Source organism: Cricetulus griseus, chromosome 3 (assembly GCF_003668045.3).
Source record: "Cricetulus griseus strain 17A/GY chromosome 3, alternate assembly CriGri-PICRH-1.0, whole genome shotgun sequence".
Lineage (NCBI taxonomy): Eukaryota > Metazoa > Chordata > Mammalia > Rodentia > Cricetidae > Cricetulus > Cricetulus griseus.
The window spans coordinates 101,702,541-101,729,511 of NC_048596.1; the positions used below are offsets into that span (position 1 = coordinate 101,702,541).

The following is a 26,971-nucleotide window of genomic DNA, read 5'->3' on the forward strand; positions in this document are numbered from 1 at the left end:
TGAAAGCCTGGGTTCAATTACCAAAAAGGTCCTTCTCCCCTTTCCACAATTCCCATACTACTACTCTTTTCTCATATTTCAGACCTCATCCTCAATGGCATACTTCCTTTAACACAGCTTGCCACACCTCACCATTTCAAGTGGAGTTGATTCCCTTCCCCTGACATATAGTACCTGCACATATCTTAATGTGTCTGTTTCCCCCTAGACAATATGCCTAATATATAATGTGATTAGCAAATGAGTGAATTCAAATAGCAATAAATCACTCATTTTTATGTAACAAGTATATAAGACATTTATAGCATATATTGTATTTGCAACCATGTTTGCATATTAGAATCATCTATAAACATTTAAATTAGAGCTAACTAAATAAGGTATATTAGCACAATCAGTAGGTAGAGGCAAAAGGATCAGAAATTCAAAGCCATCTCTGCTACATTGCTAAAGGCCACCAGGGGCCACATTAGACCCTATCTTTCAAACACACACTAAGAGAGTTAAACTAAACTTAAGACAGCTTGTTTTTATTAATCTTGAGAATTCAAATATTATCAAAACTAAAAACCTTGACATACACATAAATTACATTATTCTAACATCTTACCATCTTATAGATTAAAATCTTACAATTCATTTACACAAACATTATTTTAACTTTCACAACAACTATGTTCGTTAAGAGTTTCTTCTTGGGGATGGAGAAATGGCCCAGTGGTTAAGAGCTGGCTTCTCTTCCAGAGGACCCAGGTTCAATTCCCAGGACCCACATGGCAGCTCACAACTGTCTATAACCCCTGTTCTAGGGGATGTGACACCCTAACACAGACATACATGCAGGCAAAGCATCAATGTAAATAAAATATAAATAAATAAATAATTTTTTAAAAAAAGAGTTTCTTCTCTTTTCTAAATGAAGAACTAGAGATTTAAGGAAGTATCTAAGTTGCTTTTTGTGTAACTTTAAATTTGGTGCTCTCCTTTTTATACCCAATTCCTTCCTATAAAATATTGCAGCAACACACAAAGAACTGTGGAGACAAAGGTTTAAATCAGGAACTTATAAACATCAGCTTTGTGGAAACCAGGGTGGGAGTAAGGAAAGTTGAGCCTGAAGTCCCTGTGTGCACAGACAGAAGATCATCATGGAATCGACACAGACATTGGCATTACCATTTATCATAACAAAAGACTCAAAAGGCAGATTCTATAAAGAGAACAAACATTCTTGCCACCCCTACTTGGAATTTACCCAGCCTGAAAGAGAAAGAGAAACTTGAGAGAGCTGGAACCAGAAAGGGAAAGAATGAAGAAAGCTCCATAATTAAGAATGGTTTCCCAAGGCTATATGCAAATTACTTAGCCCTGACTCTTGAATAAGAGCCAAGAAATAATGGACTTTTATAACTTAAGACTTGGATTAATTTTAGAGAATTAATCAATACCACATAAAATCAGAGGTTAAGAGCACTTGTAGAAGAATTTAACCTGGATAAGGTTCCTAGCACCCACACAGGAACTCACAGTAAGCTATAACTCTACCTCTAAGGAATCAGTCAAAATCCCTCTTCAGGCACCAGACACACCTGTGGTGCACACGCAGGCTGAACATTTATAGCTGTAAAATAAAAATAATTTTTTTTTATTTATTTATTTGGTTTTTTGAAACATGGTTTCTCTGTGGCTTTGGAGGCTGTTCTGGAACTAGCTCTTGTAGACCAGGCTGGTCCACCTACCTCTGCCTCCTGAGTGCTGGGATTAAAGACGTGTGTCACCACTGCCCAGCCAAAACTAAATATTTTTAAAACAAAGAAAAACTATTTTAAAACACTATGATTTGCCTTTAAAAAATAATAAATCATAGTAGTGAGGAACTAAAGAACCTCTAGTTCTTCCTAAACTTAGTACTTCAAGATCCTTGACAAGGAATAATTTGGTTGGTTGGTTGGTTGGTTGGTTGGTTGTAATAGGGTCTCTGGTCACCAGGCTGACCTCAAACTCAATATGTAGCTAAAGATGACCCTGAACTTCTGATCCTCTACCAGTCTGGAATACTGGAATTACAGGAATACACCAGCATACCTGGCTTTATGTGGTTCTGGGGATCAAACCCAGATTTTTCATATATGCTAGGCAAGCACTCTAGCAACTGAGCTCCGTGCCAGCCACAAAGGATAATCTAGAGGGTCATAAAACATGTATGACATCAAAAACCAGAAACATGAAAAATTATTTTAAAAAAAGAGGAGTTCTAAGAAAGAAGAGAAAGTTATTTCTGAGAAAAGGCTTAAGATGAGGGCAGTATATAACATTAATAAACATGAGGCAGGGGCAAGAAATCCTATATTCAAGCTATTATAATTTTTTTCTATTTCATAACATGTATGCTATAATAAAATTTTTTCTCTAGCTCAAATTGTGTTCTTTGATTAGGAGCAATCTAAAAGGATCTTTCTAGTGTCACAGAGTCTACATGGATAAAGTTCTAAGTCAATATGCTAGTGGCAAAAGTCGGGTACTAGGCCTAGAATTTCAGAATGTGCTTCAATCAGTATCCAGACATTTGCTGATGTGCTTTTTAAGCAAACCAACATTTCTATGATTCTCAGTCTCCTAACTCATAAAATGGGAATACAGAGCTGATGGAAAATGTTCTTCTGTATATACATTTCTCTTATTAGTTGATAAATAAAACATTGATTGGCCAGTAGAGGCAGGAAGATAGGCGGGGCTAGGGGGTAAGGAGAATGCTGGGGACAGAGGCTGAGAATATATAGGATGCTCCAGGCATGTTCTCCAGTATGATAAGGCTATGCAGAAATACACAAATTAGTAGTTATGAGTTGATAATTAAGAGAGAGCTAGCCAGTAAGAAGCCCTAGCCATTGGCCAACAGTTTTATAATTAATAGAGTGTTTATATGTTTATTTGGGGCAAAGCAGCTGTGGGACCAGGAGGGACAGAAACCTCCATCTTCACAGGGCTACTATGAAAACTGAAGAAAATCTCTTCCCTACATGAATGACAAACAGTACATGAAATAAATCTATCTTTATCAATCTTCCTAATGCACAAAAAAGGACAGGCTAAATGAAAACTGTTTTATTTTAACTCCAACAACAGTATATTTATTTGTAAAATATTCCTATTCCCCCATGCATAAAAATTCAAGCAGCCTGGAAACTGGAAATAGCCCATGGCTGCTGGGGTCAGGTGGATATGGATTGGCATTGCCATTTACCACTACAAGCCTCTGCTTCTTTATCTCTGAGATACCAGCAATTATTCTGAGGGTTGAGGAAAAAAAACCCACCTCTCACTTGCTGTAATTTAAAAATACTGGCCACCACTCCCAGCTTCAAAATGATTTTTGAAGTATGTTTATCAAAATACTTGCTTAAAACCTATCCATAAATTGGGAGGGGAAGACACAAAGGCAGCTTTCTCTCACCTTTACAATCAAATCCCTCTCCCCCCCCCCAAAAAAAAGCTGGGCATTGGGCGTTGGTGGTGCACGCCTTTAATACTCGGGAGGCAGAGGCAGGTGAATCTCTGTGAGTTTGAGGACAGCCTGGTCTACAGAGAGAGAGCCAGGACGGGCTCCAAAGCAATACAGTGAAACCCTGTCTTGAAAACCCAAAACAAAACAAAATCCCTCTTTTATCTATCCATTTCAAAATTTCCTTAAGAGCTTGGGCTATACCCTATATATAGCTGAATATCTATTCCAGAAAAGGTCTGGTACTTGGTAGAGATGAACCCAATTACTGTTTATAAGGTATCAAATGAATAAATGAAGCCACTTTTCCCAGAGGGGAAGAGGAAAACTGGGCATGTTGTGTTAGGCTAATAAGAAAGGTGACAAAAACACTGGGCTGAAGAGATGACTCAGTGAAGTGCTTTCCACACAAGCAGGAGTACTTGAATTCGGTTCCCCAGTACCTATATAACAAATGGGAGCAGTAGTATACCTATAATCCCAGCACTGGGGAGGCAGTCAAGAGGATGCTTAGAGTTTACTGGCCAGCCAGTCTAACTGAACTCTTAAGCTTCACGTCAGTGAGAGATCCAAGTCTCAAAAAATACAATGGAGAAGCAATTAAAGACACTCACCAGACTTATGGCTCCACAAATACACACACAAACCTACAAACACACAAGAAAAAATGCATACATACACACACACAAAAAAAGAAAGTGAAACAAATAAAACACTTCTAGTGCTTCATAAGAAGAGAAATTGTTATGTGAAATCAAGTAAGACTTTCATACAATTTTAAACATCATTAGAAAAGACAAAAATCACAGGCAATCTAGAAGAGACATTTTCAAGTTCAGACTCAAAAGTTGGAGTACTCATGTTAGACCTGCAAAACCAAGTTGAAAATTCTCAAGAAAGAATCCTGACCTAGGATATTTCAGCAATTTTCAGGTCGTGGCTAAAACAATATTCTAAGTTGGAAAACCCTGTAGATTTTTTCTACTGCAGAAAGACAGAAAAGCCAAGAATATGCCCATCTATAATCTCAGCACTCAAGAAGCTAAGACAGGAAGGTTGGCACAAGTTTCAAGCCAGCATAGGCTACATAGCAAGACCCTAGTTTCACATAATACTAAGAAATGTTTGTTATTTAAAAATATTTGTTATTTAAAAATAACAAAACACAGGGAGAGAAGAATGGCTAAAGCTAAAATGAGTGCCCCAAAATGCTAAGATTCTTCTCCATTTGCAAATTGGAATGTGATTACTCTTCACTCAAACTATTTTTCAACAAAACCCCAATGTAGCAGCTGGTAGTAAATACAACTAAATCATATTATTCATCCAACAAATATTTGAGTGTCTATGCTAGTTGTGGTTAGTCACTCTTCCAGGCACTGAGCTAAAGCAATGAACTTGAACAGAAAAACTTCCAGCCCTCAAGAAGCTTTCATTCTAATGGAAAGAGATAGATTGGAAGGAGGAGGAATACATAGAACAGAATGTCAGAGTCTAAGTACTATAAGGAAGAAAGAGAAGGAGAGAGGGAGGAAAGAAGGGAAAATGAGGACACTGTTAGTTTTGCCAAAAAAAAAAAAAACAACAAAAAAAAAACAGATCTTTAAACTTTATAGTGAGAATTCTCAAACTTATTAACACATCAGGATCATTTGGAGGCCCTTAATATTTGCAGGTTTTTATTTTGTAGGCTTGGGATGAGAGTCATTAATATACTGACAAATTCCCAGATTATGCTAACACTACTACTGGTCCAAAGATTATACTTTTGACAACTAATTGTTCTATCTAAAAGATTAGGTAACCTAGCTCATAAGCCTTACAGGACTTGTTTCTTTCATCTATTTACATTATTTAATCATTCAAGCACTTATTCAAAGTACAGGAATATTTCTAGACACTAAATCTAAATATATCCTGACCTCAAATAATTCACAGACAGACAGGCCTAGTGGTACAGGCCTGTAACCCCAGCTACTCAGAAGTTACAAGCAGAAAGATTCCAAGTTCAAGGACTGCCTGAGCTATACATGAAGTTTGAAGGCCAGCCTGAGCAACTTAGGTAGGTCCTGCCTCAAAATAAAAAATAGACAATGAGATAGGTCAACTGGCAAAGAAGTCTTTGCTTTATGCCTGATGTTTTAAGTTCTACCCCTGAAACACTGTGAAAAGAGACTGAACCAACTCATGAAAGTTGTCCTCTGACCTCCACAAAACTCCCAAACACTCACACAATAACAATAAATAAAATTTTAAAATATAGAGGGCCAGCAAGACAATTCATCATGAAAGGGTGCTTGCCTCCAAGCCTGATAACTTGAGTTTGATCCCCAGGAAGAAGAGAAACAAATCCCAAAACATGTCCTCTGATCTTCATACAAGCTACTATACCTTGCATGCATGCACTCATAACACAACAAATAAATAAATAAATATGTAAAGAGGGGGAGCCCTAGGTTCAATCCTCAAAAAAAAAAAAAAAAAAAGATTCACAAGCAGCTGAACCTAGTGGTCTTCCCAGTTAGAAAGCTAATGAAGGAGAAACACAAGTTCATTTCCTGAGCTACAGAATGAGTTTAAGGTTGGTCCTGTCTCAGAATTTAAAAATGTTCAGTGTGAAAGGGGTTGGGGACAGAGCTGAGCAGTAGGACACTTGATCCCTAGTGTCACAAGAGGAGGGAGGGAAGGAGGGAGGGAGACAGGGAGGCAGGGAGGAAGAGAGGGAAGATGCACGCAAAGGCTAAAGGGAAAAGGAAGGTGCAAACTCTAACTGCAACTTAGATTACCAAAAGAGGACTTTAAAGATCAGCTCATTCCTAGAGAAGAAAGGAGAAAAGAGGGACTATTTCTCAGAGATCCAACAAAGAACTCTCCACAGGCAAGCAAGAGGTAGAAAGCAGCACTCCAGGCAAAGCAGCACACAAAAAAGAGATGAGAAAAGGCAGGTGGAGGATAACCTTAAAGGCTACAAAAGCAGGTAATGGTCTGGGCTCCAGTTTATTTTGTCCTAAAAAGTATGATCCTTCCAACTGTGAAAAGAGAGGGGTGGGGAGTAGGAAGCACTGATATGACCAGTTTTGTTTTACAAAGACCCTCTCAAGGTGCATAGCTTCCTGCAAACCTAGCACAAGGCCTCAAAACAGGTATTCAGAAAATACATACTGAATTGAACTGGATAAGCTTTGTATCAAATGCACTCTTATAGATGAGGGGCCAGTCACTTTCCCTAAGGACTTGCTTTGGCCAGGACAAGACTTGTAAGACAGGTCCAGCAACCTCAATTACTGCACACTATTCCCTGTACAACTGGAGTCCCCCAGAGGGCTTTCATTGTTTACATGTCTACCTCACCCACTAAACTTTGAGCTCTTGGTCTTGTGAGCAAAGACTGACTGTATTGATACACTTCAAATCCACATAGACCTCAGCAGGCAGCTTGACCCATTACAGCACTCCAGATTTTAGTATTAATGTTGGATAAACAGGTGAATAAATAAGCAAATTCATCAGGCCAAGCCATGAGTTCATGTAGTAGGTAAGAATATGAATAAGCTTCAGGAAGTGTTGAGGAGTCCGAGTTGCCAAAACTCTTTTGAGAGGTGGCTTCTAGATGAGGTGTGTTGTGTGTTCGAGCATGCATGGTTTAGGCCAGTGCAGTCAGAAGAAATCTGTGTGGGCTTCTGGGAGCCCCAATAGAGAGAAGTGTGTTTCACCAGGAAGGAGACAGAATGGATGCCAGCAAAGACTTCACAGTGGGGAGTATTCTTCAGTGGAATCTTGAAAGATGAGTAGATGATTGCTAGCTAGTTGCTTATTTCTGAAGATCAATAGCAAACTCCAGGAACTTTAAGGCTGGAGGTGACCCGTTCAAGGTCACACAGGAAGGGGGTGATGCCTAATGAGGCATCTCCATACTGCTGTTTTCTTCCTGACAGGAAGGAGACACCCTTAAACATAGGGACAAAAGTTTTTTTCAAGAACGATTCTTAAAAGTGGTAACTTGATTATTAACCTTTTCTGGAAATATTGTAAAGGGTAAGATAATTATCCAAGGGGTTTAACATAAGGAACTTAGGTTACAAGATCACCCAATAATTGTCCAGTATTCTTCCAAAACACTCACAGTATTGTTGTTTACCGTTAAAAGAGCCAAGATAGCTAGTGATAGTTGGGAATAATTCTGCCTTTTTGAAATGGGATGATAATGGAAGTGAAAAAACTATGATTCTCCTTCTCCTTTCCAAGTCTGTGCGGAACTTCCCAAGTTACTGGGTACTCCTGGAGTGGAGGAGGGGAGGGACAAGTCATTTACTACCAGTCTTTATTTTTCAAGACGATGAACCCGAAAAGTGGTTCCCAAACCCAGACGGACCACGGTGAATAAAACCGCACTGCTTTCCTAAACGTCTGCGTCGCGAACCAGTTTTAGCGTCCCAGGACCCCGAAGTTCCGGAGGGAGTCAGTCCGGGACACAAACCTGTGGGCCTCCCACGCCAGAGCCCGCCCTCGGGGTCCCCCAGTGTCCCGGCTGCGCATCGGGAACTGGCACAGGGGGCCTTTGTTGGCCCGAAGGGAGAGGTCGGCCTCGCGGGGCGGCGCCTGCCTCAGCTCACCTGGCGCCCCTGCCCGCCACCCCCCCCCCCCAGCTCCTTCCCCAGCCCCGCGCCTTCGCCCGGACGCCGCGATGCGGGGAGCACCGAGCGGGGAGGGGGGCGGCTCTCACCTTCGGTGCTCGCTCCGCTCCTCCTCCTCCTCCTCCTCCTCCTGGCGGCGGCCGAGCCCGGAGAGAGCGCGGGAGTGTGCGCGGGGGGCCGCCCCGCGTTCTCCTCACACAGCTCCCGTCCGGTTCCCTCAGGCCCGGGGTCTGGAGGGCGGGCCGCTGCGGGCCGCGGGGAGCAGGAGGCGCGCTGGGACTGCGAGGGGGCGGGGTGCGCTCGCTGAGGGGAGCGTTCTCTGAGGGGACTGTGGAGAGCGCGGGCTCCGACGGGGCAGAAGCGACTGCGAAGAGCTGGTGATCGCGGAGGGGACCCGGTGCAGCCTAAGGGTGAAATGGGACGGGAAAGTGTGGGGAAGCGGTGAGAGGCGCCCACCGTGCGGCCGCACCTTCGGCCCCAGCCGCAACCTTGCTATTGTATGCAGCCGGGCTGGCTGCCGCCGCGCCCAGCAGCCCCGCCCCGGCCCCGCCTCCTTCGGCTCGGGCCCGCCCCCTCCGTCGGGCCTCCGCCCCCCGCAGGTGGGAGGGGGCGGGAGCGCCGGACAGACCCAGGCAAACCAGGACAACAAGGCCAGAGGGAGAGGCCCAGCGCCGGGATGACGTCATCAGCGCTTGACGCTAAAGGCCGAGGATCACCTGGCTGCCACGTGACGTCATTGGGGCCGGGTTTCTGCTGTGAGCCCAAACAGCCTCCCCCTTGGAACCAGCGGTTTTCCTTGAAAGTTTGGGTGCTACGTAAGATGGTTAGAGTGTGGTCAGAGTAGAACGCAGGTAGCCCCTTGGTTACAAAGCACCTCTGCATCCCCTAGCTGTCCAAGAGCTGAATGTGTAAAAACTCGGGATATCACCGAGCCACAGACATCTACTCTTAGGTCTGTCTTGGGGTTGGTAGTCTGAGCAGAGATAGGTTGGGTAAGGTAAGGGTGCGGGAAGAAATAGCGGAGACGTTTAAACTATACTGAATTCACGTGGGGAGGAGGAAATAGGCTCTTTTCCCAGCTTTTCTCCCACTTTTGACGCAAACTTCTCTCCTGAGCTCAGATTCTGTATTTCTCAATACTTGTAAAACAGCATTCGTTACTTGCACGCCCTGCTGTACTTCAGTTTCGGTGAGTCCAAAACCGAGACAGTAACTGAGCTGGAACTCAGAGCCTTATTTCACACACACAGATGTTCAAGTTAAGCCTTCGAATTCCTAATCCATAATTTATTCACAGTAAACAACACCTGGCTATTCTAACTTGGCCTCTCTAAGCTTCAGCTTTACAACAATTAATAATAATAATTAACAGTAATAGTAATAATAATAGCTGCAGTTCAGCATGAAGTGTGATTGAAAATAATGGGTATTTCTGGTGTCCTTTTCCCTTCCTGTTCTCAGCTAATGAACCACCATCCAGCAGCCCTCTAAGTCACATCCTCATTCTCAGCATTCATTTCAAATTGGGCTTCTGGCTTGTAAATGCAGCAAAAATGTTGTCAAGCCCTTGCCCTTGTCTCTATTCACCACCATCACCTGGGCAACAGAAGCAACCTTTAGTCTCTCAAAATCTAACCCAAGTATGCTCTCTGATCTCCAGAGGAGTTTTTATAAAGCTACGAAACTAATGATCTCCTTCTTCTGTTTAAACAGTCTGAGAGACTTTATTGTTTTAGGATAAAGTCCAAACTTTAACACAGCAGGAACAGGCCGGCTGCTTATACCAGCCTTCCTGGCTTCATCTTACATTCTACCTTTGCTCCGACTGTATCAGAACACTACCTGACATACATTTTTTAACACTTGTCTTCCTATCAGGGAGTCTGTCCTTCCTTATCTGACTGGAGGACAGCTATTCATCCTACAAAGTGAAATGCTAATATTGCATTCATTTAAGAATTTGACTAATATTTCTAAGGTCCCCTGAACTTAACAATATCCTCCCCACCCCATCTCTTTCTCTTTCAGGATTCTTGCCTAGCTGGCCTAGAACTTGGAACAGTCCACCTGCCTCAACCTCCCAAGTGCACCACCTCGCCTGACCCTTTATACCAAGCAGTACAAGGTGTAGTAACTGTGACTGTACACCTGACTCCATCAGTCCCACAAGTCATATTCCTATCTGTAACTCCCAAAGTCGGATTGGTACTTGTTACATAGCATCAATTGATCTACTAAAAATATATTTCATAGCCTGGGGGTGGCATGGACTTTAATCCTAGCATTCAAGAGGCAGGGTCAGGCAAATCGCTGAGATCCAGAGCCTGTGTATCCAAAAAATGTATTTAATAAATGCTTACTGTGTGCTACTGTTCTGGGCACCTCATTAAAACTATCTCCCTAAACAAACCTCTCACAACCCTTTGAGGTTTCATACTGTTCCTCTTGCCCTTTGATGGGGAAACTGAGGCATACACATAGAGCATAATTTATCCTAGAATCAGAACTCAGGATATTTACCTTAATCTACACTATCTTTGCACTGTCTCCACAGCAGGCAAATAGGAGCTCTTCCAAACTATTAATATTCTGACCACTGGGAACAGTAAGTATGGTTCCCCCCGATGACAAAGCACTTGGTAGATAAGATTAAATAAGGATTTTGAGATAGGAACTGCTCTGCTTCTCAGACCAGATTTCAAAAGATGCAAGAAAACAAGTCCTCCTTTGCATCCTCCAGAAAGGAACTCGGCCCTCCTGGCACCTTGATTTCAACCCACACACATCCATTTTGCACTTCTGAACTACATCACTGTAAAATAGCAAAAGTATATTGTTTTAGGCCACTACACATGTACTAACTTGTACCCCAGTCAAAAAAAAATTAATCTCCAATCAAAAGCAGGACTAATGTTAATAAAGTGGAAGGAGTGCTTGCTAGAGGTAGACACACTCTAATGTGTCTACCCCGGTGGTTAGATACCGCTTGCTATGCAATCCCTAAAACCCTGCCAAAGCAAATAATCAAGACATCTCTAGCACCCTATTACATCATGTTTCTTTGTTTTTGAGGCAGGGTCTTGCTATATAGCCCAGTCAAAGCTAGCCCCAAAGTCAAAATCCTCCTGCCTCAGCACCCTGAGTGCTGGGACTACAGAGACATGGCACTTCACACACAGCTCCTCATTCAGGACATCACTTTCATCATCATCATCATCTGTTCTCCCAGCTTCCAAAGAAGAGGAGTTTGTTATTTTTCAGTCTTCCATGGAGATTTTCTGGATTTCACATTATGTCCTGATTTGATAGGTGAGTGAGCAACCTGAGCCTGAATTTTCTTCAAGACGCTCAAGATTGCTAGCAAAACACAACCAACTACATGAGATTGTGACACTGCCCCTATATCACTCAAGTGCTAGAGCACTCTCTTAGCAGGGCTGAAATTTCTCTATGGCCATCTAGTACACACACAGGCAGAAAATTTTAGATATTATAATGGTGTGGCTCGGTACTGTTTGATAAAAATTCTATTATTTAATATTTAATTTATCTGAATAGGAAGGCTTTTGTGGCTGGAATCATCTAAGAGGAGGGAACATCAATTAAGAGACTGCCTCCAGAAGATCTGGCTATCAGTAGAGCATTTTCTTAATTAGTGATCCATTGTGGGGGTGGATAAGCCCATCGAGGATTGGGTCACCCTTGGGCAGGTGGTCCTGAGTTCTGTAAAAAATCAGGCTGAGCAAGACATGGAGAGCAAGCCAGAAAGCAGAGTTCCTCTATGGCCTCTGCGTCAGCTCTTGCCTCCAGGTTCCTGACCTGTGAATTCCTGCCCTGACTTCCTTCAGTGATGGACTATGATGTGGAAGTGTAAGCCAAATAAACTCTTTCCTCTCCAACTTGCTTTTACCCCTTGTATTTCATCACAGCAATAGAAATCCTAACTAGGACAACTTTAATTCTTCCTTCTTCTTATAAGAACAAATGAATAAAAGATTGAGAATCCTGTGCTAGGCTAGGGCTATGAGAGGACTTAATTCTTTTTAACGTTTACTTATTTATTTGTTGTGTATGTGTGGGGGAGCATGTCATAGTGAGTGTGTGGAGGACAAAGGACAACTTTCAGGAGTCATTTCTCTCCTTCTATCATGTGGGGTTCCATACATTAATTCAGATCTCCAGGCTTGGTGGCAAGCATGTTTACCCATCATACCATCTTGTCAATACCTATGACATGATTTAATGTCTTCCTTCCACTTGTGCTTCCAGTACTGGCATCAGGCAAAGAGCCTTAGCCTTTAGGTTGATAAGGTGTGCCAGGGGCTTTATCACTACTCAGCTGTCAACAATGGGACCCTTTTTGCCATCTGATCAGTGACTACTAAGTTCCAGGACTTCATCTAAAAGTAGAGTCATTTTGGGTACCAAAAAAAAAAAATCAGAGCCTTCAATAAATACTTGGAAATATTTCATTCACTTAGGAGGTGATTCCAGAAAACAGAAGAGGTGTAGAAAAGAGGGAAAGCCAATGGGGACTATGTGGGAACCTTAGAGAAACATGAAGAGGGCTTCCTGGAAGAGACAACCTGAAATCTACTGCAGGAATTCCTCATCACCTGAGGGCTGTCCCCTAGGCTGTTGGTGCCCCTAGACTTAATGGCTTTCTTTGCAAGTTCATCTTACAATCTGATATCAGAGAAGTCCCTGCAGGAGAGTGAGGAAGGTTTGTGGTGGACATTAGGTCAATGTCACAGTGTACAGAGAGTTGGAACTCTCCAAGGCTTCGGCTGAAATCAGAGTCTGTCTCAGACTTCTTAGGTTTCATTTAGAGGTTCATTTTATAAGCCAAGTTTAGTAGATAATACCTACCTTGTTTACGATCCTATCTGGAAGGTGTGTGACTTTTAATTACTCCACAACCTCAACAATTCGGGATTAGCAGTCTTTATTTATTACAGGCAGTTCATTGTGTGATAGTGTGTTCTTGCTTTAATTTACATTCTTTTGATTGCTAAGGTAGCTGAACACCTGTGCATATGTTTATAGCTTTTTGGGTTGCTTGATTGATTGTTTGGCCGATTCGATTTGAGATAGGGTCTGACTATACAGATCTGGCTGGCCTGGAATTGGCTGTCTAGATCAGCTGGCCTTGAACTCACAGAGATCCACCTGCCTCTGCATCTCAAGTGCCAGAATCAAAGATGTGCACTACCATACCTGACTGTTTTTTCAAACTGAGTTTCATGAAGCCCAGGCTGTCCTCAGACTTACTATGTAGTTGAAGCCAACATTGAACTAATATTCCTGCTTCCACTGTGTCCAGCTTGGGTACACTCCTTAGGAAAGAATCTTTTGTTCAGGTTTTTTAAACTATCAATATTGAGATAGAACTTGTGTAAAACAAAGGGCATGCATTTTAAATATTTGCCTCATAAGTGACAAATGTTTATCTTCATAAACACCAACAAAGCCCATCTGATCCAGAAAGCTCCCTTTGCCCCTTTGCAGTCAATCTCCTAACCCCCTATCCCCATCCCTGCAATCAATGACCTGTTTACTGTTACTATGAGTTAGTTGTGCTTGCTCTAAAATTTTATTCTGTAAATACTTCTTTGTGACCAGTTCTTTCATAATATTTTTGCCACGTTGGGGCTTGAACACAGGACCTTGTGCTTTATAGGCAAGCACTCTACCATGAACTACATGACTAGCCTTCATGTTTTGAGATTATTCACGTCTTGCCAGTTATGCTTCCATTTATACTGCTGAATAGTATTTCTGTTCTACATATTTATCACAATCTGTTTATCCACTTAACTATCAATAGACATTTCAAATATTTAGCTACATAAAAGCTATAATTATTCTTCAAGTACATATGTCTTATATTTTATTGGACAAACACCTAAAAAATAGTATAGATGTGTTGTAGGATAAGCACCTACTTAACTTCATAAGCCACACTATTTTTCAAAATAGTTGTAGAATTTAGTGTGCTTTTGGTAGATGCCTGTTATTCTTTGAGCACTTCCTTGCTTTCTGGTCTGAGACGTCCTAGGCTCTCATCTACTTTCTTTGACCCAGTACTTAAATTGCCATTTCTCAAAAAGGCTTGGATACCTTTCAGTGAAGAATGGCACTTACTTATCAAATCCTAGGTGAGTTCATTATAAAGGATATAGCTGCTCCTGGATCTTCTCTGTGGAACACACATGGTCCAGCTGGATGGCTCAGCTGGTAAGCATGACAACCTGAGTTCAATTCTCAAACCCACCTGGGAAAAGGAGAGACTCAACTCCTGAAAGTTGTTCCCTGACCTCCATTACTCAGGCCTTTAAGATGCATGCGCCGGCGTTGGTGGCACACACCTTTAATCCCAGCACTTGGGAGGCACAGGCAAGCCAATCTCTGTGAGTTCGAGATCAGCCTGGTCTACAGGAGCTAGTTCCAGGACAGCCTCCAAAGCCACAGAGAAACCCTGTCTGGAAAAAACAAAACAACAACAACAAAAAAAGATGCATGCGTCTGTGAGTTCTGAGGCTTAAGGAAATGATCTCTGCAACAACCTAAGGGAGCTTGGAAACCTTTGAAGACAGTGCCACTTGCCAGACTCATGCAAAGGAATCTATTGAAGCCATCACCCAAGACCTGACCCACAGAAACCATACGAATAAACAAACCGGTCTCAAGCTGTGTTTGTAACTAATAAATAGAAGCTACACAGGACAGCAGGGAGGGAAGAACTCTGGGAATAAATTCTGCTTCCTAATAGAGTCTTTTCTTCCTTCTTCCTCTTTCCATAGAGGCAGATGTGGGATCTGGAGCTGACGCCACCATCCTGAAACTATGAGGAAAGGGCCAAGAAAATCACAAAGATCTTCAACTGAATGCTTTTGAGTCATCAACCCTAGGCCAGCACCTCCTGTCTCCAGCTGTCCTGTGAAGGGAAAGAGAAGCAGGTTGGTTTGCTTTTGGTGTTTGTGAGCTGTGTTTTCTCGGGACCCTTTAACTTGTAGTCAGGTGCTGTTCTTCAGAGGTACAGTGTGTTCCGGGAGTTTCCAATGTGGGCTTCACTTTGTTCCATTTTGACAGCTTTGTTCACTGCTGCTCCTTGAATGTGGCCAGCACTATGCTACATCTACCGTCATGGGATTGTTAATATTCACTCTAGGAGATGGAGTAAGATGATCACAAGAAATTCACATGCCCCTCCCCCAGGATTCCAATCACCACACCCTCTGGCCCCAGCTGCACTTATTCTTAGACTTGCTAGAGTATATGGGGGAGAAAACTGAGCAGGGCTTGCCTGAGAGGCACTAAGGCTTCATCCAACCCCAAGCAGCTCAATTGTTTGCCAGGCTGGACTTGTTTTGGTCTCTTGGCTCATTCCCTATTTAGGGTAGATGGTTGTTTCTTTTACTTCTCCCCCAGAAAAGTCACAGAACTACGACATGGTGTCACCACTGTGGAAAACTACAGAAATGTTTTCTTCAAAAATTAAAAATGAAGTTGAACAGTGGTGGCACACACCTTTAATCCCAGCACTCAGGAAGCAGAGGCAGGTGGATTTCTGTGAGTTCGGTTTCTGTGAGGCCAGCCTGGTTTACAGAGGTAGTTCCAGGTCAGCTAGGGCTACACAGAGAAACCCTGTCTTTAAAAAACAATTTGTTTTAATGAGGCTGGATTAGTGTTGGAGAGATGGCTCAGGGGTAGTAAACAGCACATGCTGCTCTTACAAGAGGACTGGAGTCCAGGGAATCCTCGGAGTAAGCAGGTTAGCGACACTAAAGCCAAAACCTCATGCTCTGGAGTCAGCAAGAGACTCTGCCTCAAAATATAAGGTAAAGAACAATACTCAAAGATACCTAGTGTCAACCCCAGGCTTCCACATAAACATGTACACACAAACACAAACACAAACACACACACACACACACACACACACACACACACACACACACACACAAATACACCACACATACATGCATACCAAAAAAACTTAAAATTATGGAATGTGGTGGCCCTCTACTTTAAATCCTATTAATTAGGAGACTGGGGCAGCAGGATCAATTTGAGTTTGAGGTCAGTCTGAGCTTTTAAATAGCATGTTCTAGGCTAGTGTTGGCTACAATATTAGACACTGTCTTTAAACAAAATTTTTAAATAAGATTACCACATGACCCAGGCATTCTACTTCTGGGAGCTGCAAGCAGAATCTCAGGGCAACATCTGTATATTCATGTTCATAGCAGCTCCACTCACAGTAACTCAAAGATATCTATAGTGGCTTGAATAAGAATGGCTCCCATAGGCTTCTGTTTGAATTGGTGGTCCCCAATTAGTAGAACTGTTTGGGAGGTGTGTCACTTTGAAAACTCCAAACCCAGGCCAGTTCCAGTCTCTCTTTCTGCCTCTAACTTGTGGATAAGATGTAAGCTCCAGCACCATGCCTGCTTGCCTGCTGCCATCCTACCCACTGTATGGTAATAGACTCACCCTCTGAAACTATAAGCAAGCCCCCCTCCCAATTAAATGCTTTCTTTTATAAGTTGCCTTGGTTATGGTGTCTCTTCACAGCAGTAGAACAGTAACTAAGACAGTATTCATCCAAAATATCTATTCAAAGTATCTATCAAAGGATGACGGGAGAAGCATTGTGCACCATAGACACACTCTAGAATATTTGTTTCTCGGCCTTAAAAAGGAAGGGTGGCAAGATAGCTTTGTGGGTAAAAGTGCTTGTCATCAGGCTGGGCAAACTGAGTTTGAGCCCCAGAACCCACATGGTAGAAACAGAAAATCTTGACTTCCAAAAGTTGTCCTATGACTTCTACATGTGTGCTGCGGCATGCGCAGTGCCCACCCATACACACATACAAGCAAAACAAATAAATAAATGTAATAAAAAATTAATAGTTTTTAAAGGAAGGAAATCCTGACATATGCTACAGTATGGATGGACCTTGGCAATACTATATTATGTGAAATAAGACAGCCAAAAAAGATAAATTCTGTATGATTTCACTGATGCAAGGGAAAGTAGTCAGATTCCTAGAGACAGACAGGAGAATGGTGGTTGCCATGAGGAAGGAGATAGGGAGCCTTAATGGACACGCAGTTTCAATGTTGAAGGTAATATAACCTCCACAGGTAAGTAGTGTGACTGTTTCAATATGGATGTACTTGGTATTACAGAGCTGAGGGCTCCTTGTGTTTTACTCCAGTTGTTGTTGCTGTCTATTTTGAGAGTGAATGAGTCTATAAGTCTTTTCTGAGAACAGGGTTTTTAGAGAAGGCAGGATAAGTGACTGCACCAAGGTACTATCCTCCTGCCAGGGCAGCAGACTGGAAAAGAAGTAAAGTCAGCGCAGGAGCTGAGGCACCTGGCCCATACATGATATCCCTCTCAGGCAGTCCTGGAACCTCAACAGCTGGGAAACAGGTCCCAGGGACAAATAAGGGTGGGTCGAAGTGTCTATTGCTTTTTTTTTTTTTTCATTGCTGAGAACCAAAACCACAGCTTCATGCTAAGCAAGCACTCTTACACTGAGCCATCTTCCTAGCCCAACATCTTGGGGGTGTTTGGTTGGTTGGTTGGTTTTGTTTTTCAAGACAGAGTTTCTCTGTGTAGCCTTGGCTGTTCTGGAACTCACTCTATAGACCAGGCTGGCCTCGAACTCACAGAGATCCACCTCCCTCTGCCTCTGCCTCTCCAGTGCTAGGATTAAAAGTGTACGCCACTACTGCCCAGCCAACATCTTGGTTTTTGTTGTTTTTTCTCCTTCCTTCCTTCCTTCCTTCCTTCCTTTCTTTCTTTCTTCCTTTCTTTCTTTCTTTCTCTTTTTTCTTTCTTTTTATTTTTTGTTTGTTTATTTTCTTGTTTTGTTTTGTGTTTTGTGAGAAAGGGCCTCTCTATGTGGCCCTGCTGTCCTGAAACTCTCTATGTACACCAGGCTAGCCTCAAACTCACAGAGATCCTACTGAGTACTAGAATGTAAAGGCATGGACTACCAGGCCCAGATAGTATTTGTGTCTTTTAAACTTCAAAAAGTATTTTATATTTTAAAGTTATCTATGCTTGTGTTTGTCTATGTGTGAATATGCAAATGTGAGTACAAGTGCCTGCAGCATCTAGAAGAAGGTGTGGGGTCCCCTGCAGCTGAAGTTACAGAGGGCTGTGAGCCACTGTGGATACTGGCAACTGAATTCGGGTCCCCTGCAAGAGCAACACTTAGTCTTAACCTCTGAGCCATCTTTCAAGTCCTTAAACTTTTTTAAAAGTTAATATCTATTTTTGAACTAGAAATAATTTTGATAAAAAGAGTGGTTAAAATACACTAGACTGGGGCTGGGGCAATGGCTCAATAAAATGGCTTGCTGCATAAGCATGAAGGTCTGGGTTCAAATCTCCAGCATCCACATAAAAGTGAAGGGTAGTAGTATACATTCATGTGTTTTACTATTTATTTATTTATTTATTTAAAATTGTGTGTATGAGGGGTATTGCGTGTCTCAGTGACTTTTCTATTGCTGTGACAAAGCACCACAACCAACTCAACTCATTAAAGAAAGTGTTGGCCTGAGCTTACTGTTTCAGAAGGTCACAGTTCATGGGGGCAGAAATAAATGAAAGCTCACATCTCAGTAAACAAGTACAAGGTAGAGAGAGAACACTGGGAATGGTCTAGGCTTTGAAACCTCAAAGGCACCCCCAGTGACACATCTCCTCCAACAAGGCCACACCTCCTAATCCTTCCCAAACAGTCCTGTAGGGAGACACCGTAACCACGCCTCCTAAGGGCTGGCTACAGGTGTGCCCGACCACACCTGTCAGGGCATGGTCAAGGGGAGGTCAGAATGATGAGCGATAGGTTTTTAAGGAGCTGCAAGGCACATGGGGGCCCCTTCTCTCTGACCTGTCTGCCGTGCTGCCACTGGCACACTCTGGCTTGCATTTGGCTGGTGTTTATCTGAATAAAGATATCTTAAACTAATGGACTATGGGTCGGCTCACTATACAGTCCACCAACTAGGAACCAAGTATTCAAACATAGGAGCCTATGGAGGGCCATTCTCACTCAAACCATCACAATGCACATGAATGCGGGTGTTTATTAAAGCCAGACATGTTGACATCTCCTGGAGCTGGAGTTACAAGCTGTTAATGAGCTGCCTGACATGGGTTCTGGGAACCAAACTCAGGTCCTCTGCAAGAGCAGTGTGCACTTTTAACCTATGAGTCATTTTCCAGCCCTAGCACATTTGTAACCTTAGAGTTAGTGAGATGGAACAAGAGATCCTGGTGGGCTTGTTGGCCAGTGAATCACTTGAAGGGAATACCTTAGGTACATCTCCATATGTACACATACAGGTGTATGCATCTGCACATATATGTGCCCACATGCACATATCACATGCTAAATAAACAAGCTAGATGGCTTTTGCAAGAATGGAAAATAGCAATGGTGGCGCACACCTTTAATGCCAGCACTCAGGAGGCAGAGGCAGGCGGATCTCTGTGAGTTTGAGACCAGCCTGGTCTACAAGAGCTAGTTCCAGGACAGCCTCCAAAGCCACAGAGAAACCCCTTGGAAAGTAAAAACATTAATTTTAAGTTTAACATACACTCTAAAATTAAAAATAAACACTGATATGGGTCCTTTGAACCCAGAACCTGATTCTTTAGCCTCTGAGGAGCCTCTTCACCAGGCAGGCTGGTGGGTACCAGGTCTTCACTCCCCATGGAACTGAATCTGGGCTGGAATAGAGGTACAGAAATAGGTAGCAGACAACCCACAGCACAATAATGACAATGATAATTGGGACTGATCCTTCGTATGCTGTCTATATAGCCCTACTTTCCCTCTCCCACCTGGTTCTATGAGGGAACCAGGCAACACTTGAGGACACCAAGACCCAGGAAGATGGTGACTCTCTAAAGTGCTTCTTCCAACTGCCTTTTACCAACAGCAGCCACAGTTGGGCCTAGGAGAGGAACTGGGAAGATAATAGCAGCTGGATCAGAGGCTTTGGGACCTTGTGAGGCATTTTTACCCTGTGATGTGTCCAGTTCAGCAGCTGGAGCCAAGAATTCTGCTCATTAGTACATAGGGAGTGAGCTCTGGTCCACTATAAAGGGCAAAGCTGATCAGTACATTAGTACTGGGAGAGCAACAGGACTCTCCACTTGCTCCATCCTGGGTTCCTGTTAGTCCGATGTCACACATTATGTTAGACTTTCTGATATAGTATGAGTACTCTGGTTCTCCACCACAGTATAAATCTGCACAATGCCAAGAAGAGTATTTTGTCTGGTTGGGTTTTAAGACAAAGTCTCACTATGTAGCCTAGGCTAGCCTTAAATTCTAGCTGTTTCTGTCTCAGCTCCCAAGTACTGGGATGACAGATATGTTACCATGTCAAGTGCTTTCATTTTTTTCTTGCTGTCTTTGAGCAGGAATAACATTTACATATGTGACAGGAACAAGAACAAGTTTCAATTAGTTGCTGTGAATCCTGGGCCCATACTGCTCTTTGAAACACTGAGTTGGCATGTGTTGCTCACACACACACACACACACACACATACACACACACACACACACACACACACACACACACACACACACACACACACCCTGAGAGAGTTTTTTTTAATTTTTAAATGATTCATTTATTTTTATTTCATGTGCATTGCTGTTTTGCCTGCATGTATGTCTGTATGAGAGTGTGGGATCCTCTGGAGTTACAAATGGTTGTGAGATGCCATGTGGGTTCTGGGATTTGAATTTGGGTACCTGGAAGAGCAGTCAAGTGCTCTTAAGTGCTGAGCCATCACTCCAGCTCCATGATTGGTTGATTTTTTTGTTGTTATTTTTTGTTTTTTGAGACAGGGTTTCTCTCTATTTAACAGTCTTGGCTATCTTGGAACTTGATTTATAGGCCAGGCTGGCCTTGAACTCGCTGAGATCTGCCTGCCTCTTCCTCCCAAGTGCTAGTATTAAAGGTGTGCACCACTACCACTAGTCAGATTGGCAGATTTTTTTAAATGAAGTACAATAAAGGAAAAAGAAGTCAAGAAATGGGAAGAGAACCAGCACTGTCCTGTGCTCTGTAGACCCAGAACTTCAGCTGCTGGAGCAGAGACTGGGGTTCACCTGAGTCCAGGAGTTCAATGCCATCCTGGACATCTGGAAACAGAGCTCAGTGGTAGAGCAGGTTTCCAACATGCCCTGGACCATCAATACAGCTCAGTGGATAAAGGTGCCTGCTCCCAAGTTCAACCTGAGTTTGATCCCCAGGACCCACATGCTAAGAGAGAACACCCTACTAAAAGTTGTCCTCTAACCTCCAAACTCGCACCATGACATTCAAGAATGCTTGCACACACATTCACACAAAAAAAGCTAAATAAAGTTTTAAAAATTAATTGTTCTTTTGCCACACTGTTAAGTGAGAAGACCCTATCTTAAAAAGAAGAGAGAAAGAGAGAAGAGACAAAAGGGGGAGGGAAGAGAAGGGCAGAGTTCAAATACAGATGCCAATGTATTTGGATCCAAGTATGTCTAACAAGATACCTAGCTCTTCTTTGGTTTTCCAGATTGGATTAAACTTCTTTGAAACTGACAATTTTGAGAGAGCCTAGAGTCACGAGGTACACACACACACACACACACACACACACACACACACACACACACACACACACACACTCCTTTCAGAAGCACTAAACCAAATTCCTGTCTTTGCTTCACACAAAGCAGTTTCCAGCCCTTTGGGTGTATAGCTGTCTGGTCATTTCTCAGTGTCTTCACAAAAACAGCATTCTCCTGGTGACATACATTAGTGGCAACATCTAAGATAAAGTTTTCAGGGATGCAGAGATGGTTCAGTGGTTAAGAGTGCTGGCTGCTCTTTCAGACGACCTGGGTTCAATTCCCAGTGCCCACATGATGGCTCACAACTATCCCTAACTCCAGTTCCTGAGGATACAGTGCCCTCTCTTCTGTCCTCTGAGGGTACAAACCAAGAACCAAGTACATAGACATATATGCAAGTAAAACACACATACACATAAAATAAGAATAAATGAAAAACATTTTAAAGATTAAGTTTTCTTTGCTTTGTCACAAAATATTTACCTAATAGAGAATGTGGTATATGTAGGTACAAATTCTTATCCTTATGTTTTTAGATTTCAACCAACAAATATTTATGCCAAGTTTATAGGTTATTACCAATACTCTACATCAAGAATTTCCCTGGGCCATTAAAGGGAGTGCCTATTCTTCTTAGCCGGCATAGAATATACAACCACAGAGTTTTGAAATGAACCTTTTATCATGAACACTTAGTTTGTTTCCAAGGCTCATGAATAATAGTAGACACATCATGCTGTCTAAACATCTCATCATTTCCTTAGGGCCGTTAATTGGATTTTTTTTTTTTTACCATTTTACCATTAAGATTTTACCATTAAGAAAATACAGTAAGAAATGTATCACCCATACCTCAGAAGCCTGCGTTTCTTCTCTGACCCTTTGGACAGCAGCTGGGAGAGGCTTCACACATATTCTGAGAGCCGAACCATATATCCTCCTGTTTCTTCCCAGTGTCCCTCCTTGGCTTCCCTAACATGCCTTTAGACTGACCAACAGCTGCCTTGCTCTGATCCCTAAGACCAGAGCAGAGTGCTTGCTGGAACTTTCTGGAAAGAGGGTATGCAGGGCCACTTTAAAAGGGAGAGCTGCCAAGATAAGAAAGTCAGGACTAATCATGACCAAGTTTCCTTTTCAAAGCACTTAAAAAAAAAAAAAGTCCTTTAACTCTTTAATGAGCCTGTACAATTTATAACAGAAAACATTAACTTACTGGGAAAAACAATGACACAGGTTTCTTAGATTTGGTGAGAGGCAGGGATTAGCTGGTTCCTGGAAGCAGCTGTGATTTCTCTGGCTCTGCAATACTGCCTACAAATTCCTGGCTGACTCAGAATGAATTTGCTACTGAGTCACTGAAAGAGAGGATTATTGACTCCCTCTAAGGACACTAGTGAGGGCAATGAATGTTGTCTTCCAATCCCAAAAGTGGGCCCTAAGACCAATTGCTGGGGACCACTGTCCAAGAGACATATTGTTGACCCTTGGCCAGAATTTCTCAGCAGACATAGTGGACCAAAGATAACCCAGCTGCTCCAGGAGTGACCACTCCATCTCAGAAGTGTCATGGTGCACACTGGAGTCCCTCTGTCCTGGAAGGGACTGTGGTGATTCATCCAGAAGGCAGGGAAGCAATTCTCAGACTCTTTGACCCCCCCAACTCCTCTACACTACAAATCCCAAAGTGTTCATGTGGCTGCTAGCATTTAAGAGTCCCCATATTAAAAGTTAAAGCCAAAAAAGCTTTTACATAGTTATTTTCTAAAAAAAAAAATCTACTATATCCTTTGTAATTAATAATATGAAGCTAATCTTGTATGTGTATTTACTGTATTTTCTAAACCAAAAAGAAAAATAGCCAGTAGACTTGCTTGTGTTCTGAGATTTTTTTCTCTGTCTGGACTGTGAACTTGTAGCTACAACCTTACATCTGCCTCCACACTTGTCCTGTTGCAAGTCTAATGAAAAAGAAAATGTATCCTTTTGTCTATAGCTGGAAAAGGAAGGGGTATTTTAACTGCCTTTGCAGACAAGTGTGAATATTCTTTTAACACTTTATTAAAACTTGACAAGGGTAGAGGGTTAGACTGTATTGTTTGGTTGATTTGTTGGTGTTGGTGTTGGTGTTGGTGTTGGTGTTGTTGTGAGAAGAGTTTTCCTTGCAGCCTTCCTGTCTCAGTCTCCCTATTGGTTGGGTTACCAACTTGTTACTGTGGTACAGCACACATCAGTAACTGTTTTTAAATGCGCTTTCCAATTGCATTAAGGTTCTCTTGGTAGTCTGCAACTGTGCTTCTGCAACTGTGCTGTTTCTGTTCAAGTATCATTTGTGTGGTAGCATGTGATACAATTCCCTTTCATTTCAGGGTGGAACTTGCTATATGCCTATTCCTGTTTTGTCTATCCATTCATCTGTTGACAGGAGCATTCCATACTTGAAATAAGCAGTGATAAGAAATATGGAAAGTGCTATGATGAGGCCGGAAGAGGTGGCTCAACCATCAAGAGCAGGCTTTCTACTGCTCTTGTAGAGGACCTGAGTTTGGTTCCCAGGACCATGGGCCAGCTGCTCACAACTGCCTGTAACTCCAGCTCTAGGTGATCTGATACTCTCTTCTGGCTCTCAGGAGTACCTGCAATTATGTGTGCCTGCAATTATGTGTACATACACATGCATACCCCATGTCACATAATTTTTTTAAATTAAGAACTCTCAGCTCCTTCTCCATCACCATATCTGCCTGACTGGTGACATGCTTCCTGCCATGATAACGGACTAAACCTTTGAACTGTAAGCCAGCCCTAATTAAATGATTTCTTTTATAAAAGTTACCGGGTCATGGTATCTCTTCACAGCAATAAAACATTGATGAAGACACAAGGCAAAATAGTTCTTTATGAGTAAGTGTGCAGGCTAGGGATGTAGCTCAGTTACCTAGTATGCAGGAAGCCCTAGGTTCAAACCTCAGCACAACATAAACTGGGCATGATGGTGCATGTCTATACCCCTAGACCTGGAGAGATTTAGGAAGAAAGATTAAGTGTTGAAGGTCATTGTTGGCTTCATAGCAAGTTCAAGACCAGCTAGACATATATGAGAGACCCTATCAAAAACAAATTATGTTCAATGAATGCACATCTATGGAAGAGTCTCAATCTTACACCAATCAGAAAGTTCATAATTTTTTAAACTTTCATTTCCACTAGCTATCAAATAATGAATGTGATCACTACTGGAATGTGGCATTTACAAATGAAGAATGAGATATCACTGGACTTTGTTTATAAATGTCAATTTCAGTGATTCCACTAAGAAGCCTCCAGGCCAGGACAATCCTGGCAACCCCCAGTTACCTCTTGCTGCTTAGATGCAGAGAAGGGATGGCTTTAGTTGGGGAGCAAACTCAATCCTGACTATTGTCTTGGTTTATTGTGATTTTACTTTTTTTTCCTTTGAGACAGAGTCTCACTATGTAGCCCAGTTGGTCACTATATAGATCCTTCCTGTCTCTGCCTCTGAGTGTTGAGATGATCTGTGTGAGCTAACATGCCCAGCTTTCGTTATGACTTTAACTTGATAGTATTCTTCTTGTTTGATTTTTAGTTACTGTTGGATTGGCTTCTCTTTTTGTTTCAGTTTATTATATTTTACAGAACCTGCTGTGGCACATTTGCACCAATAGCTTTCTGTCCCTTCATTTTCTAATAAGTAGACTCTAGGAGAAGCAAGCAAACACCAGCTTAGCAATGACTCAGCCATACCCTGTTGCTGAGGTCAGTGTAAATGTTATCTCTCTAAATTCTATTTGTGTGGTAACACTTTTGTGGTGATGTTTGTAGCTACCAGGACAGTAGTGCTATTTAACAAACTCACAACACTTTATAATTCATTGCCATGAAATTACATGTTCTCCCATTGCAAAATAATGTGAGTTTAACCAGGCATTGGTGGCACATGCCTTTAATCCTAGCACTTGAGAGGCAGAGACAGGTGGATCTCTGTGAGTTTGAGGCCAGCCTGGTCTACAGAGTGAGTTCCAGGACAGGCTCCAAAGCAATACAGAGAAACCATGTCTCAAAAAAAAAAAATAATTAATTAATTAATTAATTAATTTAAATAAATTAAAAAGTGAGTTCAATTATATGTGTGCTAATATATACTGGTATCCTTCTATGTGGAAACAAGGAAATTTTCTCCCACCACCAGTAAGTGACAACATCCTGTAGCTGAAGATGTGTGCTCTAGAATTGAACTGATCCCTTGTATCCTAGCTGTGCCATCTGAGAGGGGATGCTTCTGTTTTAGTTTCCCAATGTTTAAATCAAGCAAAAATACTACCCACCATGCACTGGTGTTTTAAAGATTCACTGAGATAGCGATATGCCTGGAACAAAGTAAATGATTATTACTAATTTTCCCTTCATGGTCTCCTGTCAGGGCAAATCCAAATGACTTCTCCAAGATTCCACCAGATCCACAAATATCATTTCTTAGCACAACCTGTCAAGCACCCAAAGTATGCCTTTTCTAGAAAACCAGAGTAGAATCTTTTAAAAACTAGACAATTCTGTAGGCTTGTGACTTCTTTTAAAACAATAAAAATAAATTATTATAGTGTGGGGGTGTGTGTACAAGTGTGCCATGGCGTGTATGTGGAGGTCAGAGGACAAGCTGCAGGAGTTGCTTGGTGGCAGCTGCTTTTACCTTCTAAACCAGCCCATAACTTAATTCTTCATCTCAAATCCAGAGCTGGGACTGCCGGACCATACAGTGGTTCTGCTTGCTTGTCTGTTCAATGTGGAAATGGACTCCAGAGCCCCACACATGTTAGGCAAGTGCTCTGCTACCAAGCTACACCTCCAGCCCCAATAGTTAATATTGTTATTGTTGTTTTGAGATATGGTCTAGCTCTGTAGCCCCAGACTGGTGTGGGACTCACCATGTAACCCAAATTGGTCCTGACCTCATCCTCCTCCTGCCCTCATCTCGTAAGCACTGGGGTTATAGGCATATTCCATCAGGCCAACTTCATGTGGTGATTCTGTTTTTACTTATTTTTAAGGAACTTCCTTAGTAACTACACTACTTTAATCCCTATCCATGGTACCAAGGATTCCACAATTACTGTTTTCAATATAGTTTTTTTTTATTTAAATAGGCAGTTTCAGAAGTTAGG

General features: G+C 42.3%; 1 protein-coding gene across 4 annotated transcripts in view; it reads right to left on the reverse strand.

Moving 5' to 3' along the window:
• Pak1 (p21 (RAC1) activated kinase 1) overlaps positions 1–23,074 on the reverse strand; it is a 121,965-nt gene extending 98,891 nt beyond the window's left edge. For 2 of the 4 annotated variants that reach the window (XM_027407702.2, XM_027407701.2), the window contains exons 1-2: positions 23,008–23,074; positions 22,647–22,882 (exon numbers count right to left, since the gene is read on the reverse strand). The gene's annotated coding sequence lies outside the window, so the exon portion shown is untranslated. Of the gene's footprint in view, positions 1–8,225; positions 8,350–22,646; positions 22,883–23,007 lie in introns of those variants that run through there. The other 2 variants (XM_027407705.2, XM_035442381.1) reach the window with 2 other exon arrangements.
• Between the last annotated feature and the right edge of the window lie 3,897 nt (positions 23,075–26,971).